The sequence below is a fragment of the Choristoneura fumiferana genome, chromosome 18 (genome assembly GCF_025370935.1).
Source record: "Choristoneura fumiferana chromosome 18, NRCan_CFum_1, whole genome shotgun sequence".
NCBI classification, from domain to species: Eukaryota; Metazoa; Arthropoda; class Insecta; order Lepidoptera; family Tortricidae; genus Choristoneura; species Choristoneura fumiferana.
Genome location: NC_133489.1, coordinates 19,846,940 through 19,864,995, shown reverse-complemented (window position 1 = coordinate 19,864,995; position 18,056 = coordinate 19,846,940). Strand labels below are relative to the sequence as shown.

Genomic DNA, 18,056 nt, shown 5'->3' with positions numbered 1-18,056 from the left:
AATCTCCTCCAAGCTCCGTGGTGTTGCCATAATAGGTCCGATTGTAGCAATACAACTTCAATTGCCGGCTCTCCCGTCTCTGAAATTGCCTCGCACCTGGCAACAATGTTTCCTTGAAGCTTTTAGTTTACACAAGTTACACAACATAGTTTACTGAGGAAAACGTTTAATGGCCAATTAAAGATCTAACAAAGTATCTGTATGGGATTTTTCTTAGCGAGCAAATGTTTCGATTAATGATTGTACTTATAATATCGTACGGCTCTACTATTTTTATATTATGCTATACCTACGTTTTTAATATTGGATTTTGATTGCAAAACGTAGCTAGATGTAAGTAATTATAAGTTTCGACATCCATACTAATATTATAAATGCGAAATTTGTATGTTTGTAAGTCCGTCTTTCACGTCGAAACGGAGCTACGGATCGACGTGATTTTTGGCATAGAGATAGTAGGTAGATAGAGTAGATATGGGCCCGAGAGCGACATAGGCTACTTTTTATCCCGGAAAAATGCACAGTTCCCGAGGGAACAGCGCGATAACTGAATTCCACGAGGGCGAATTCGGAACTAATAACTAAAATTGTGGTTAATTCAGTTTTCAGTTTATCTCAAGTCTTTTACGGTGTTAGTATTGTCTGTGTCCGTCTTGTATCGGCACATTTATCCAAAGATCTATCTACATCTCGACGCTCACATTCAGGCACCTCCTATCACCGGTTTCCATTTGGAAGAGAGCTTATATCATCCCAGTTAAAATTTCTGTATCCACATATTTCAACAACAAAACACCTGAACTAACTTTATTTTTGCAAGTTTTTATTTAGTTTCACCTGTCCCTTTGTCTGCCTGTCTGTCTTTAATCAAACCTTGCAAGTGAAATTCGACCAATTTTCAGTAGTTGGATTGACTTGAAATTGGGTATACTTATGTAAATTGCGTGATAATACAATAATTGGTATTGACATCGTGGTAGTCCGGCCAGGATCGTCTCCACAGAAAGGAACTCTTCAACGGTTATTAGCATCGACTTGAAATTTGGCACGCAAATATTGTCATACAAGTACAGTCAAAAAAAGAAACAGTCAGCCAAAAAAACTTGTATTAAAAATGAAATTTTTACCAAAAATGATTTTGTTTTAGAAAACTATGTTCACGCTTGAACAGTACTTATATGGTTTGTTATCGTTCAATTATATCGTTCGCTAGCCCCATGACAGATTACCCAGCGAGAAGCACCGACAATTATAGCGAAAATTCATACCGAAATGGAATTTACAATATCGATTTTATGCTTTTATAGCAATAAACGTGACAGTGGGTGAGATACGATCGCGGCCCCCAATTTATAGCGCTACCGTCAACTTACACCGATCAGTGTGAAAATGAGTATAATCGTTTGTTAAATTTTATCGGAACACTCAGGTACGTCGATTAATCTTTTCAATATGTCAAAACTGTTTATAGCAACACCAGTTATAACGACATATCGGATATAACGACCAAAAAATAATCTCAACACTATCTTATATACCAAAGTGGTTATAACGTTCAACCGTGTATAATGACCAAATATTGATGTCCCTTCAATGTCGTTATAAACGGTTTTGACATCGACTAAACGAATACTCATATACGTATACCAAAACGTTACTTTCAAGCAATAGCATAAGTTTCAAACTAGTTTTATTCAGATATTATGAATTATGAAGCAAAAAAAAATTGCAGATTATCCGACAGGGTTTGAACCCGCGCTTTCTGCATGCCACGTACGGCAATTGTACGGAATCGTCGCTCCATCTTGTTGGAGGCCTACCGACAGCTCGTCTCCCGGTTCGCGGACGCCATTCGAGAACCTTTTGACCCCATCGGCCATCAGTCCTGCGAGAAATATGCCTCGCCCACTGCCACTTCAGTTTCGTAATTTTTCGGGCTATATCGGTAACCTTAGTTCTATTGCGGATATCATCATTTCTGATTCTATTTCGCAGAGAAACTCCTAGCATAGCCCTCTCCATGGCCCTATACCAATAAAGAATACATAATTATTTGTATTGTACTGTATTGTATTGTTATTTTCCAGATATATAATTTTTAGGATGTATACCTAATTTGATCTCAAAAATTATAATATACCCGATGTTTCATTTGATCTGGATGAGCGGAGGCACTATACTGAAGTAGGATAACCTCTGAAGTGCCTTGACGGATGGCTGTACTCAGACCCATATATACATATTAGTATCAAAGTCAAAGGCAGTGCCTCAATACCTCTATATCTCGGTTGAGTAAACATGTCAGGATGTGGGCTTACTGGAGCCTGCTCCCGGCAATGATATCTTAAATATTTATGCGTTGGATATTGACATTCAGTTCAAATACTGTTAGGTATACGAGTATCTACGTAGATAAATGCTAATCGTAGAGCGGTGTTACTGTTTAGGTAAGACATTAAATTAAAATAAATAAATACTTATCATGGGACAATTGACACCAATTGACCAAGTCCCAGACTAAGCAAAGCTTGTACTATGGGTACTAGGCAACGGATAAACATACTTAAAGACATATATAAACGTCCAAGAGCCATTTTATTGCTTATTTTACAACTTTCTGTCATAAATAGGTTGTTCTTCGACACTTGTAGGTACATTTAGATTTTTGACGACCAGATGGCCTAGTGGTTCGAAGCTTGAGGTCCCGGGTTCGATTCCCGTGTCGGGGCAGATATTTGTATGAAAAATACGAATATTTGTTCTCGGGTCTTGGGTGTTTAATATGTATTTAAATATGTATCTATCTATATAATTATATTTATCCGTTGCTTAGTGCCCATAACACAAGCTTTGCTAAGCTTACTTTGGGACTAGGTTAATTGGTGTGAATGGTCCCGTGACATTTATTTATATTTATTTATTTAGATCAATATCTACGAGTAGATAGGGGAGTCGGAATGTAGGATTATTCATTGGCTGTAGGTACAACAAAATGTTTTTTTTTTTCATATGACTTTTAAGCTCCGTTTGCGTCAGGCTGTGCTGCGATAGGAATATGTTTTCCATGAACCAATAGAAACGCTCCATTTACTTCGCCTCGCTGCGGTCAGCTGTTTCCACCAGAGATGTTACTGTGCGAGGTATACTTAGTTTTGGCGCTTTATTTTTCGAGAATCAATCTGGTTCATTTAGTGATATCATCAATTAGTTTATCGGACCGAATAATCTCGACCCCAATTATCCAGAACGAAACACGTTCATTTTGCGCGCAGGATTATTATCTGCACATGTTTAGGGTTCTGTACCTCAAAAGGAATAAAATAGAAATAAAATCTTTTTTAATTCAAGCTTTTTTTGCTGATTGTACTTTTTGTTAACTTTCCTTGCATTGTGATTCAAACTACATTTGCATACCAAATTTCAAGTCGATGCTATTAACCGTTGAAGAGTTCCGTCCCGCGGAGACGATCCTGGCCGGACTACCAGGATGCCACTAGTAGATTATTGCATTGTCACGCAATTTACATAAGTATTCCAGATTTCAAATTAATCTCACTACTGGAAGTTGGTCAAAAACTTGCAAAAGATTTAATTGCAGACAGACAGAAAACGGGACAGGTGAAACTAGGTAAATAAAAGTTTGTAAAAAGGAACCCTTATTGAATCGCTTTGGTGTCCATCATGACCCTTTTTCTCAGGAACGCAAGCTGAAATATATATGTATATAGGTATCAAACACCCAGGTCTGCTACCCTTGAAGCAGGGAAATAATTAAACTTCTCAGTCAAGGGAATCAAAAGACACAGTTATTAAAGAGGTGATTCCGTACAATTGCCGTACCCGTAAAACTTATAGAGTACCTACTTTCGTTTGTCCTAGAAACTTGATATTTGGTGCGAAAGTAGCTCTCTTCACAACCAATAAGAAAAGTCTGAAAATAATCATTATCTGCCTATATATAGCCAGCCATAACCATCTAAAATACCCCATATTGCGTACATTTTGCTTAGGAGAGGGGTTCTGCTAGGATATAATATATACGGAACCCTCGTAGCGCAAGTCCAACTCATACTTGGTCCGTTTTTTATTCATAACTTCGGCTTAACGACTTTAACTGACGACGTTCCGACGCTCTATATTGTTGTGAATTTTAAATTAAACGTTGAATTTTTATGATGGTTTAAGCTAAAAAGTTTTTATACGTAGAATACTTGATCTCTTACGATATACCGGTAAAATAATGTAACTTCATCCCGACATTTCAAAATGTCATAATTCAATAACAATCGGATAAAAACGGCTCCATCAGGTTTAAACTAGATTTCGATTAAAAAAAATACCGTTACGTCTGTATTTGGTTGAATAACTAAATGAGTCAATCACAAGCGAGACTGTAACGTCAAATGGACCACTCGATACTAACACCATCTAGCGATATTTATAAGATAAAAACCTTCATTGAAAGTGAGGTATTTATCGATCATAAAAGAGCTGAAAAAATAATTTATTGACTCAGGCGTCAGGCGTTACTTTGTGGAGGTCCATATCATTGAACTAAAACAACACAGTCTTACATCTGGTAGCATGGTGTACGATTGTGTTGCTCTGAAGATGAGCTCTGGTTGAGTTCGAAACGCGTCAGTGTACTATGGTGGTGGTGGTAGATGGGTTTGTGCGATTTGCGTGTTCTTACAGTGTGGAGGTGGAGGAACTGCATGAACAGGCCTATCTTGCATAAACGTAGCTATAATCATTTTAGGTAAATATAGGTATACAATACAAAGGTGGGCCCTGTATCAGGAGCAAAAAATTAAACCACAGCTTCCACTCTTCATCTTGAGCTAATTTAGTTCTACAACATTTGAAAATAACTTGTATTATGATTTTTATTATGGTTTAAAGTTTAATTGGACAAGCAATCTATTGCGAAAAATGTTGCCCGTCCATATTCCGTTTCCAAGCGCATCCGCTACATGCCCATTTTCCCACATTACGAATCAAAGGCCATTTCAGCGTCGATTATTATGTGCTAACTGCATGTTCAGTGAAACGTGATATGGAGCTAATGTATTCAAGATGGTAGCGCTGGAGTTATGGCCACGGGCAGAATTTGCATTTACGTGATTCTCCTTCAAATGAGATGTTTCAGAGCCTGTGTGATTTAATTGAGTCGATTATAAGAAAAAACCGAGATTGTTTTAAATTTTTTCTACTCCTATAATCTGTGATTTACTTAATCACGAACATACTTATAACAGCATACATAACAAGATTCTGGAAAAGTCTATAATTGTCTAGTTCCCATAACAGCACTGTATCGTAATGTTGCTAAAACGATACTGCAACCACTTACTTTTTTTTCTTAATTCGTACGTTCGGACAGGCTAAGGTGCAGCCAGTTACATTTTTTATATTATGGTTTATATACAGAATAAAAACTTTCCGAACATAATCCATAGGCTGCCAACATAAGTAACGCGTATCTTTAACATCGTCACGGGCAAGTAAACGTTAATCAAAAACAAAATTTAACTTAGACAAATATTGTCATTTTCATATATCTCACTTGTTTATTGTTTTTTACCTTCTCTTTGCGTTTGCCATACTTTTTACTAAAGTATGAAAACGTTTAAAGTTTACTATTTCTCTAATTTTGTAGTGTAATTAATAAGTACCCAGTCGAAGGAAAAGTATTGTATGCATCGTTGTATAAGTAAGTCAAAAAAAAGCTCGTGGCGTCTTTTTCTTACGATGTTCGCTGAAGCTCACATCGTAACTCACGCCACTCACCTTTTTTGAACCCTGTTATACAACTGTTGCATAAAATACTATTACTGGAACTGGAACATAAGAACGAAAAACATAACCCTCCTTCGGGCACTCGGGTAAAAAGCCAGAAAAGTATCCTAAACTGTATCTGAGAATCGGAAAATGTGTTTTCGTACATAAATTATCGTACGTAACCGAGAAACCTATAGGGTACTTCCAGTTGTCCTAGAAACTTAAAAGTCGGTACGAAGGTAGCTGTTATAGCACGATACGGTATTTGACGACTTAACCTACCTATATATATTATGTCGTCGTGATGCTACTTGAATAACACTGTATACTTATCTACAAATTTGTACAGAACCCTCAGTGCGTGAGTTCGACTCGCACTTGGCCGGTTTTTATATTACTTAAAATATTTTTGTAACCAAGCATAAATATGTACCATCAGCCAAATAAGTGGTCTATCAATTTTTAAACAAGTTCCTATCAAATGAATATGTCGCTAAAGTCGAACTTTCAAGTTGGCATTATTGTTTTATGACATGCAAACGATTATCAACTTTAGGGTTGTAGACCACATATTTGGCTGATGGTACCTAGTATCTACATGACTGTTCTGCATGGATGCATTTATTCCCTATATGGCTCTACGACTGCTTATTTAGCAGAAAAGCTGTTTAAAAAAAATAAAAAATTATATCCAAAGTAAAATTTCCGTGTTGGATACGTACATACTGATGATATGAAGTTGAGCATTCTTTGTAACAGAATTGCGAGCATCATGTAGTACGTAACGTGATAAGTACTACTCTCGAGCGTAAGAGGAAGGACAAAGACTTGTCAGCTCATAACATCCTCCTCTTGTATCGGAAGTTGATCATAAACAATCCACAGATCTCAGATAACGTCGTATCTGAGCTGAGTAAGGACAATGAGTATTATTTGTGAAACGGACGCACAGTTCCGTCTATGTGAACATTATATTTTAATTATAGATGAGGGCTCGCCCGCCCTTCGCACTCCTTAGTTATAAAATCTTAAATACTCAATAAAGATTATTAGCTAAGTAATTTTAAAATTTTGTAATGTTATTCTGATTTATAATAAACATTTTTTTATTTTTTTTGTATCGGCTATTAAAAAACAGAACTAACTTGCATTTAAATACTGAAATTATATTCTAAGTTTCACGCCACTCAGCACAACTGAAGGGATAATAAAAAGTCATTTAATTAAACCAAAAGACATCCTTTGCCATTGACACACCGTTTTGCGAAAAATATGAGCTGTGGTAAACCGACTTACTATCAATATGGTAATTGAAAACTTTTCCTTAATTGACGCCTACCTAAATATTCGTATGTTGGCCCTACCTATAACATACCTTTGGCTCACACACTTTTTACGTCTCTCACACACAACGTCACAACCACCAACCAACCAAAACATACGCTTTTTTTTGTTAATTTCATCAGAAGTGGGACAAAAAGAACTTGCAAGATTTGATCATTTTAAAATTTATGACGGTGGAAGCATTCTACACTTCCACTGAACGTAGATATAGTTTAGATATAGTTAGTGTTTAGTATTGTAACTAAGGGACCCCATACATCCCTGTATTTCTTTTATTATTATTTTTTGTATTTTTTTTCTTTAATTGTATAATATAGTTTTTAAGTATTTTATTTGTAATTATATTTTTATGAAAAAATGACTTTCTGCCAAGTTTCTTGCGGCGCATTCTTCTTGGCAATGATGGTCTTTCCGAAAGCGCTGGTAGTTTAAAAAAATGACGTGTAAAAGTGCCCATTGCGGCCTTTTTACTGAATAAATCATTTGAATTTGAATTTGATCCAACAAAAATAGTAACAAACAAAAAAGCTGAAATAAAACATAAATAAAAACTGGCCAAGAGCGTGTCGGACACGCCCGAAATAGGGTTCCGTAGCCATTACGAAATAATTAAGTAATATTTTTCTAAGGATTTCGTATTTTATACGGAATCTTCCAAGTTTAGGTATATTTTATACCTTAGGCTGCTATTTACTTAGCCGTTATAGTTCTCCTTATAATTTTGATATACTTACTATCATTGCGATTTTTTTTTTAATTTTTCCACCCACCGGTTTAGATTTTAGAGGGACACCCTATTTTAATGAAAATTTGCACTTTAAAGTTGAATATTTCGCAAACAAATCACTGAATCGAAAAATCGTCGTAGCAAACCCCTAGTGGTTTTAAAATCTTGGATGTTAGATAGTATTTATTGCTTTTCCTTGTTATTTCTTTATTGTACAAAATAAAACACGTTTACGTATCCCAAAATTCTGTTTACGGAACGTCATTTTTACTCAAGAATGGTACCTACGTGAAGCAGGTGAAATAAAAAAGCATAAGAATTTCAACCGGGACGATGGGTATAAGCTTTCATCTTCGTGGAATCCTGTTATTAATAAGTGTCGGCGTCGGGATGAATGTTCGGAGGGACGTTCGGACGTTGTTAGTGTTGTGTGTCGGTGTGATAGGGTGACTAATAAAAGTGACCAAGTGCGGGTAGTTCGTGATACGAGTGCCGGTACTATAAGTGATCAAGTGCGGGTAGTTCGAAGAACTCGCGCTGCTAGGCAGACTTGACACCCCACACTTCAGTCTACTCGTGACCACGGCAACTGTAACGTTGCCGAAGATTCGATTTGTAGCATTCGAAGATGGCGGGTGTAGACAATATCTAATTTTGCTATTTCTGTTTCTTTGGCTAGTTGAAGTATAATTTTGATAGTTTTTTATGCGGCGATTAACCTTAACAGTGAACAGTGATCCCAAAATCCTATATTGCTCTTGTGTCTAAAATTTTTTAATGCGCAAGTGGTCTCCACGTGGTTTCTGGAATTTTGCTATCAAGTTGCAAAAACTACAATCACCGTACAACGTGCCTCTCAAAGAGAGTTTAACTTGACACTGGCGAAATTGTCCTATTAATTAGGACAGAAAAGCCATATTTTAAAAGAGAAGAAGAAGAACGTTGCCGAAACGTCGAGGTAAATATTACTTGTGTAAAAATAGCGTGATAAGTTCCGTATATGGTATTTTGACTATGAAACTACAAGGGTTCCGTTTTTGCCATTTTGGCTCCGGAACCCTAAAAAACTTACTCGTAGCTATCTAGCAAAATATGATTTACAATGTGCTAGTAGTGTAGTACGTGCAGTACTTTGAATTAAAAATACTAACGTACCGCCGTAACGGTACTTTTTCTAGTAGGTATAATCAAAACCTGTACGGGTAGGGAAGGTATCTGTAAATGTTTCTGGCTGTACTTTCGGAAATAAGGGTCGGAATGATTGACTCGGACAGACAGATCGACGAGTCATCTTATAAGGGTTTTTTGCTACGTAGACCATTATCTGTTTTCTTTTATTTAGTGTACTTAGCCCTTTTCCTCGAGTACGTACTAGCAGATTTTTTTGGCAAAAAGAAATATTAAGTATAGAGTTCACAAGTTTGATATATTTACTACCATCCTGAATTTTTTCAAAATTTTTCCACCCACCAGTTTAGATTTTAGAGGGGGGGGGGGACGCTCGATTTTAATGAAAATTTGCACTTTAAAGTTGAATATTTCGCAAACAAATCACTCAATCGAAAAATCGTCTTAGCAAACCCCTAATAGTTTTTAAAGACCTATACGATACCCCACACTATAGGGTTGGATGAAAAAAAAACACACCCCCTTTACGTCTATGGGAGGTACCTTAAGAATATTTTTTTTCGAATTTTTTATTGTACCATTTTGTCGGCATAGTTCACATGTGCAAAATTACAGCTTTCTAGCATTGATAGTCCCTGAGCAAAGCCGCGGACGGACAGACAGACAGACATAGCGAAACTATAAGGGTTCCGTTTTTGCCATTTTGGCTCCGGAACCCTAAAAACAGACTGAAATAGTAATCGAGATTTATTTTTTACCAACTATTTACCTTATTAGCGCCTATTCCAAAGCGGTGACCTTAGTTTTAAACTTTGTGTAGCTTCCCACGCACGTCAAAATTGACCCCTAAGGGTCCGAGAGAAGGGCCACTTTGGGAATGTTTGATTCAAAGCGTGAGAATTACGTAATCCCATAGTCTAGTCAGTTGCCAAGCTGTTGCGGTACTGGTATTGTCGTGAAATTCTTTTCATTCGTTACTGTGTTGCGATACCTTTATATATGACGCACATTATGTACTTACAAAAGGGAATGCCATACAATACGTCGGATTGTTACACCCCCTCACGTATAAAGGTTTCTGGAGAAAGAAAACAATTTCTACCTGAGTCCAATTCGGTGCACTCCAATGATTTTGTGTCGTAAAGAATTTGGGCGGAAATTATTTTGTTGTATAATGAGGTCGCTACTGCTTCGAATGACATTAATTTGTAAGACAATATTGCTCAAATGACGGCGTGTGTTCAACGAATTCAATTCAGACTCATTAATTGTGATGTTTTCGAGAGTTTGTTTCATTCTAGCTTTTACCTAAGACAATGTATCAAGCGAAATCGCAGTCGGCAGCAGCATAGACGTTTCCTCGATGTTGGAAAACGTAGTCGTTTAAATTCTAGACAATGTTTCCATTTCACCGAACAATTTATCTTCGTTTAACGCTGGAAAAGATTTATATCAGTGAACTCCATTAAATCATACGCATACGTTTTAAATACGCCTCGAATTTCCGTATCCATTTAGGATAGCCAGAAATTACAATTCAGTTTGAACTTCGACGCATATGGTTTCGTCCCTAAAATAATAGAGTAAGAAAAACATGGTCTATCGGTATGGGTTAAAAATTAAAAGTATAAATTTTCAAAGGCCTCGCTTCAGTGCAGTGAACTTTGGCAGATGGCGAGCGTATGCACGTGCAAGCAGCACGTGTAGACACATCTTTAAAAAACAAAGAGATCGAAGCATGACGCTTGAGACCCTGTGCCTCGGGAAAAAGAGCCATAAGAATGGATCGTAAAGAATTAATTAAGGATGCTCAGTTGATTGCGATGATGGGAGAGGATGTTGCACCGTGTGCAAGCCCTGTACTTGCTACGAAGTGCTTAATTTGAACTTCATATCTTGCCGTCCCGTTGACGCTAGTATTATTTAATACGAGAGTGAGAGAGACGGTATGATACGAACTTTGATTTCCGAATTTCGTAGTTGCCTCTAGTTATTTAGACATTTACGTGTATCATCTGCTCGTCTAGATACGGTTTCGTAGCGTATGTATTCATCGTTAATTTCGCTATCTTGTAAAAATACAGTCGGTTGTGAAGTAAACTTAACCTATGTCATATTTTTTTTATGGCCCGCACGGTGGCCCACGGTAAAAAATACTATGTCATATTCTACGATCCTTTCATCTTAAGTACTTGGTGGTATCATCAGCCAAATATGTGGTCTATCACTCTGGTGTCTATTTGGCTGATGGTACTCGGTACTTGTAGTACCCAATCTCAGTAACCAATGTACTGGTGTACTATATTCTACTTTAGTTTGCCTAAAAATTTACTATCGTTTTACTCATCATTGTGTCAATACTTATCTGTCAACTATATAGTTAAAGTGAGAAAAGTTTTTCTATGTCAAAGTCTTTATGACATTGACTTAAGATTGATTTTTATTCGGCCTGTGTAGCATAGCATAGCATTCATATTCAACTTCAACCACTCATTCATAAAAGTTTATCGTTCACTTTGCTTGGGGAGACAACTTATTAAAGGTATCCTTGCGTTTTTCTTTGATTGTTAATCAAATAAAATGACGCCTTGGAACTTCATAAGGATTATTAACTTCCATACATTGCTAAGTTAGTAGATACAGTCAATCTAATAAAGTTGTGACCCAAAGTACAAAGTTTTCACAGTAATGTCGATTTGTTTTATCAAGCATGGCGGGCACAGCATGATGCATATACATATTATTGGATTTACAGGACATTTTGTTTCGCTCAGGGGACCGATTCTTAAACTAAACTAAAGTAGGTACTTAGGTCGAAAATTGTGCTGAATAATAAAAGAAAATTACAATGATAGAAATTTACACCCATACAACCATTTTATCGCCGTTACTTCTTTTATTTACACAAGTAACAGCTGATACAACTACACTTTGACCAAAATAACCTAGTTGTATGTACCGCGTATGGTACCTATAGATAGTAGGTATATGCAACTCATTAAGTTTGTCAGCGAGGCGAACATTTATATTCAAGACTCTTAGCGATTTCAAATGTTTTATCGAGTGACGTGCATCCAAATTTCGGTACTAGATGGCGTCACTAGTAGTCCTCATAGCTTCGCTTATCGCTTGCAGTATGACAGGGCTTTCGCTGCCGGAATTCCGCTCCATTCAAATCGGTCGATGAGGTGACGGAGACGGATCGGGAGGGGGCGGACATTAAAGCAATGTTTATTTACCAGAAAAATGCCTTTCCACTGTTCTTGGGGAAATGCTTGACATTCATTTATTAATTCATTATATTGTAGTATTTTTATGTGATTAAAACCGAAGGCTGACCTATTTTCCACGGTTTTAGTTACATTTTGTTCTCATGAAAGAAAAAAGAACTATAATAAAGTACCCACAAGCTTTTGCTGAGTATTGTATTATAGAAAGAAAGAAATAAAGAAAGAAAAAATAAGAAGAACAAAAATAAACAATCGTTGCATTGACATTGGGTCCTCACCGCAAAATTTGTAGAATTATTAAACCACAGAAAATATATCTAGGAGCTTACATTAAGTTTTGACATTAAATTTAAAGTATTGTATGTATGTATGTATGACTCCTTATTGTAGATAAAACACAAAACAAAAACACATTACAATGAGAACCAACTGTTGAAAGGAGAAATTATCCCATAAATAATCCTTTACATTGAAAGACAATTTTAAAATATCGGTGTCTATCTACATCTATGCAGGTGGTAGGACCTTGTGCAAGGTCCGCCCGGATTGCTACCACCATCTTGCTCGTTAATCCTGCCGTGAAGCAGCAGTGCTTGCACTGTTGTGTTTCGGCGTGGAGAGTAAGACAGCCGGTGAAATTACTGGCACTTGAGGTATCCCATCTTAGGCCTCTAGGTTGGCAACGCATCTGCAATCCCCCTGGTGTTGCAGGTGTCTATGGGCGGTGGTGATCTCTTACCATCAGGAGACCTACTTGCTCGTTTGCCATCCAATAGAATAAAAAAAAATAAAAATAAAATCTATAGGTACCATCTAGCCTTACACATCTACGTAAGATAACGTATTAAAGGTACCCTGCAGGTTAAAAACCTCCCACCGGCTTTCCCAAATAGGACTTCAGGACAGCACAATACATCATTTATGAAGATGTATGCGATCTTGGCTTCATCTTTACCACGGAAATATCTGACGCTACGCCACGATATTTAGCACATACTTATTCCTGTCCTTGAAGAACTGGCATTACCTTTCTTCTAGGGTCAATAACCTACGCCTTCTAGTTAAATAATTTATTTTTTCGGGTTCACACGGCAACAGCACACAACTAGATAGCGCAGGCGGAAATTGTGTAATTTACACCCTTATTTGTTTGTATTTGTTTTGATACGTCTAGTCATGGAGGCAAACATGGCCGAGTTTTGTTTGACCTGCCGTTTTTATGTAGCCTGAATGATGACCCACTGGTCAAACTGTCCTCTGCTACCTGCCACTCATCTCTGGGAACGCCACACTTTACATTTTTTCAAGTGAAACTACATCCAAGAATACCTTAAGTAAAGAAAAATACAAGTCTAATAGTCCAGACCAATTTTTAACAGTTTCTTAGTGTATAATTTTGTGTATAGCTTTTGGTTTTAAGGGCACACTTGTCGTGCATCAAAGTTTCACGGCACACCAGTAAAAATAGCCAAGTGCGAGTCGGACTGGCGCGTAGAGGGTTCCGTACACTATACCCATAATAGTATAGGTAACATATCGGACAGCGGAGGCTTATTAATCGCACACGCCACGCGTCAGTTCTTTTCGTACCATTATCTCATTAAAATAGCTATTCATGATTTTAATGCAGCATACACTTCGCGGCAATCGCGGAACACCTAAAAATTTACGCGGCACACCATTTGAAAACGTCTGACCTACATAGAGCGAAAATTGACCGCCCCTTCTACTTTTCTATTAAACGGCTTACTTATTTAAAATTTTTGACGAAGAACATTGAACAACATAGTTTATCAACGGGGGTACATATAAAATAAGGTTTTCGCGCTCTTAGCCCATTTAGCCAGGGTATAAGCTTTAGATTTTAGAAAATGCTGAAGCTGCCCCGGGAATTATTAATTTGCTTGGTGCAGCTATATTTTGTGCCACCCGTTATTAAATTGGAGTTTAATCCAACTCCTTTATACACGCTAAAATAGTGCCCGGGAAACAGCTGTGGTTTGGTTAGGTTATTCTGCTACGTACCTAAAGCAGGTACAGCAGGGCTACTACGAAACTCGATACTCGAAGTTCGTATCGTACCGTCTCTCTCGCTCTCGTATTAAATAGTATAAGTGTCAGAGGGACCGCACGACACGAACTTTGAGTTTCGTAGTAGCCCTGCAGTCGCCATCAGATATTTCGGAGCGGCCAAGCTGGTCTAAAATATCGGCACAAGCACTCTATTTTAATATAGATTTTAATTTAGTTTGTAATATGTATTATTTCTGCTTTTTGTTTTATTTTTATCTTAATAAATATTTTAAGTTTCATGACTGGAGTTCATGTATCGATATTTTTGACCACCTTGGCCGCTCCGAAATATCTGATGGCGACTGTACCTAGTCTGAGCGACTAAAATCGAAGTTCGAGTCTTGCCGTCCCTCTCACTCTCGTATTAAATACTATAAGCATAAGCGGGACGGCAAGATACGAAGTTCGAATTTTGCACTTCGTCGCTCGTCGTTTTTTCGTTTGCGTTATAGGCTCGGATCACCCTATACTACGGAGTGCAACATTCGAACTTCGTATCTTGCCGTCCCACCAACGCAAAAGAATAGAATAGAATAATTTTTATTCAGCAATAAAGTTACATAGTAGAAATACACATTTGAATAAAATACAAATAACATCATCTGACTTTTCGACGGCCTTCGCACTAGACTTTGGGTCTGTATCGCGAGTGCCAAATGAAGTCTTAAAAATACATTTATTTAATACGAGTGTAAGAGGGACGGTAGGTACGATACGAACTTCGATTTTCTAATTTCGTAGTAGCCCCCCCGGTCAATGGGTGGCTGCGTTTCGGGACAACATCCACCGGGCAAATTTGAAAGTAGATAAAAGTACTCAATTTCGTTTTTATTAGTCTCTTTTTGGGACACCTCTTTTGAATGTTTAGTTGGTTGGTTCTGGTGGTCTTTGATATTAATAAAATTAATATCTTTCTGTGACAAAAGAGGAGAATTGATTTTGTTATTTGAGTAATGTTATTTTACAATAAATAAGTTTCAATCAAGCAAATAAAAGAGAAGGTAGCCAAGGGCGTCGCCAGCCGGTGGCCCATGAGGGGGGGCAAGTTGATATGGACAATGAGAAAAGTATGAATTGTAGGTAAAGTCGAGACCATATGAAACTTTCCTCTAGTAGTAAGAGCCTTACATTTATGGCGATTGTAATAACTTTGGTATAGTTACATTTGGCAACATTTTAGTCTCTGCGGGGGGGGGGGGGCAGCTCCTTCCGGCCCTAGAAATATAGTCGTATCAGATATTTTATGCGCGCTTGGCGTGTCAGATATTGGTGCTGGTGACTGTATGTTTGTATGTACTCGTATTGTACAAAATAAGTAAACGAACACAATTGTCAATTGATTATGTACAAAGGCGAACTTATCTCTTTACGGGATCTCTACCAGTCAACATTTAAGTGGATGAAAGGAGCATTAAGAAAAAAAATATGTGTACAAAATGGAAAAATAAATAGGAATAGTTTTTTTTGATCGTGTTTTTTGCAGATACTTTACTATACTAGCTAGCTGAACGTGGTCGATCAACGACCTAAATGCAATTATCATTTTACAATACACTTAGTTCCGTTTCTGTTATTTCATTAGAGTAGATAGCTATGTGTACATATGTTTACACTAAGGTATGTGTAGGTACAGGTGTCGAGGAATTTAGTTCGCCGCACAGGGGATTGTCTCAGGCTCGGTATGCGACTATGAGGTACCATCCTTGGTTAAACAAGTTTATTAGATCGTGGATTGTAATTCCAAGCTTTCTTGGTATGAGATATGTACTCTGTGGTATGAGTTATTTAGATATGTAAATTACAATTATATTTTAGTTTCAAGTAATTACCATTATTATCGTTATAATCTTCTATATTTTAATTTAAGCTATTAGACAATTGCTCCATTTCGTAATTTACATACCTACTACTTGAGATTTATATATGTACCTAATACTCCCATCGCAGCCAGCGTGCAGTTTGCGCGCAGTTGTGCGGACTGCAATGGAATGGCTATGAAATATGCCGCTACTTATTTATTAGGTAAATATCCGAATACTTTTTTTGTCCAAAACTTTCTCCAACAGTTTTATTTTGCTCGTTTTAGGGCGTTACTTACGCTGGGGAATATTTTTATTCTCCACTTAGGCAGAAGGGTTAAAATCCCTTCGGGTCAAGGTCGAAACCGGCGTGATATATTAGGAATTTGGGAAAACTGGAACATAAATCACTTATGAGCTGACCGATGTCAGAATTTGAGGATAGTTCAAGATTATACGTCAAAGTTTAGACGTCGTTATCGGCCCAGTAAATTATAAAGCTACTTTAGCTTGGCAGGTATTTCGATGATAGGACGTAATAAAGAAAAAAATTAACAAAAAAGTAAAACCGACTCCAAAAAAATAAAAAATAACAAAAAATGGCACCGACTACAAAACCCTTGAAAATATAAAATATATTTTCTAGCTCGAAGTCGGTGCCATAGGTGTGCCTATAAAATTAGAGGTTTGCCCTCGATTTCCCTAGGATCCCATCATCAGATCTTGACTTGGTGACAATGGGAACACCTCAGAAGAATACCCTTTCGATTACAAAAATAATCTTGAAAATCGGTCCACAAACATTAAAAAAAGTACAAACATTGGAACATAGAACTTCCTCCTTTTTTGAAGTCGGTTAAAAATTAAAGAGCTGCTATTCCTCGCTGTGTAGAACCAGAAGCCTTATTGTCTAACACAGTTGGAATCAAAATCGTTTTCATCATTTCTTTCTCACACACGGTATATTTTATAATACGATTGTAGAAAAAGATGGTTAACGTGATCGCGAACGTCAGCGCGTTAAATTTGAAAAAATCGAAAAACCCGAAAAAATCGAAAAGCCTTTTAAAACTAAAAGGAAGAAAATACAACAGTCTGAACCCAGTAATTAATTTATACTTTAATTTATATTTTTTTATTAATGTTTTATTTTATTTGTGGAATGGGAATTTTATTTTCTTTCATTTTGATACCCATACTGTTAAAACACAAAAAAAATCATTCCTCCGTCATATTTTTTTCGCAGACGCGTTACGATTTCGAAACGCGTCAGTGTAGTGTGGTGGAGGTGATAGATGGGTTTGTGTGATTTGTGTGTGTTCTTACAGTGTGGACGTGGAGGAACTGCATGAACACGCATATTTTGCATAAGCTTAGCTATCGTAAGGTCGCGGGTGAGCAAGGAAATTATTGTAGTTCATTAAATATTCGTATTATTATTCACACAATACATTATCAAAGGCAAAAGTCAAAATATCTTTATTCAATTTAGGCTATAACAAGCACTTATGAATGTCAAAAAACTCTACCGTCGGTTCGGAAAAACCTCTGTTGAGAAGAATCCGGCAAGAAACTCAACGAGGTATCTGCCTCAACCGAGGATTGAACCCGGGACTTAGCTTCATAGTCAGGTTCTCTAAACACAGGCTATCTAATCGTCAACGTCATTTTCACCAACAATAAGGAAGATTTTTGCTTGTTACGCATAGAAAATAATCTCATCTTGTCTTATCTTAGACTTGCTTTTAAATTTTTACGGAACCCTTGGTGTGCCACTCAGACTCGCACCTGGACGGTTTTTTCGCTATCATTATTCGGAACCGACATCATTTTTACCACTGACATTGAGTTCCGCGATTCGCATCTGTTGATATATTTGGGTAGTTCAACGAATGTTTAGACCGCTACCAGTTTCCTGATTGAGATGAATTTAAATTGTACCACACGCACACCATATCTTAATATACTTATATT

General features: G+C 37.1%; 1 protein-coding gene across 1 annotated transcript in view; it reads left to right on the top strand.

The window, feature by feature from the left end:
• bib (MIP channel family protein big brain) overlaps window positions 1-18,056 on the top strand; it is a 142,089-nt gene that overhangs the window by 10,192 nt on the left and 113,841 nt on the right. The window lies entirely within an intron of this gene.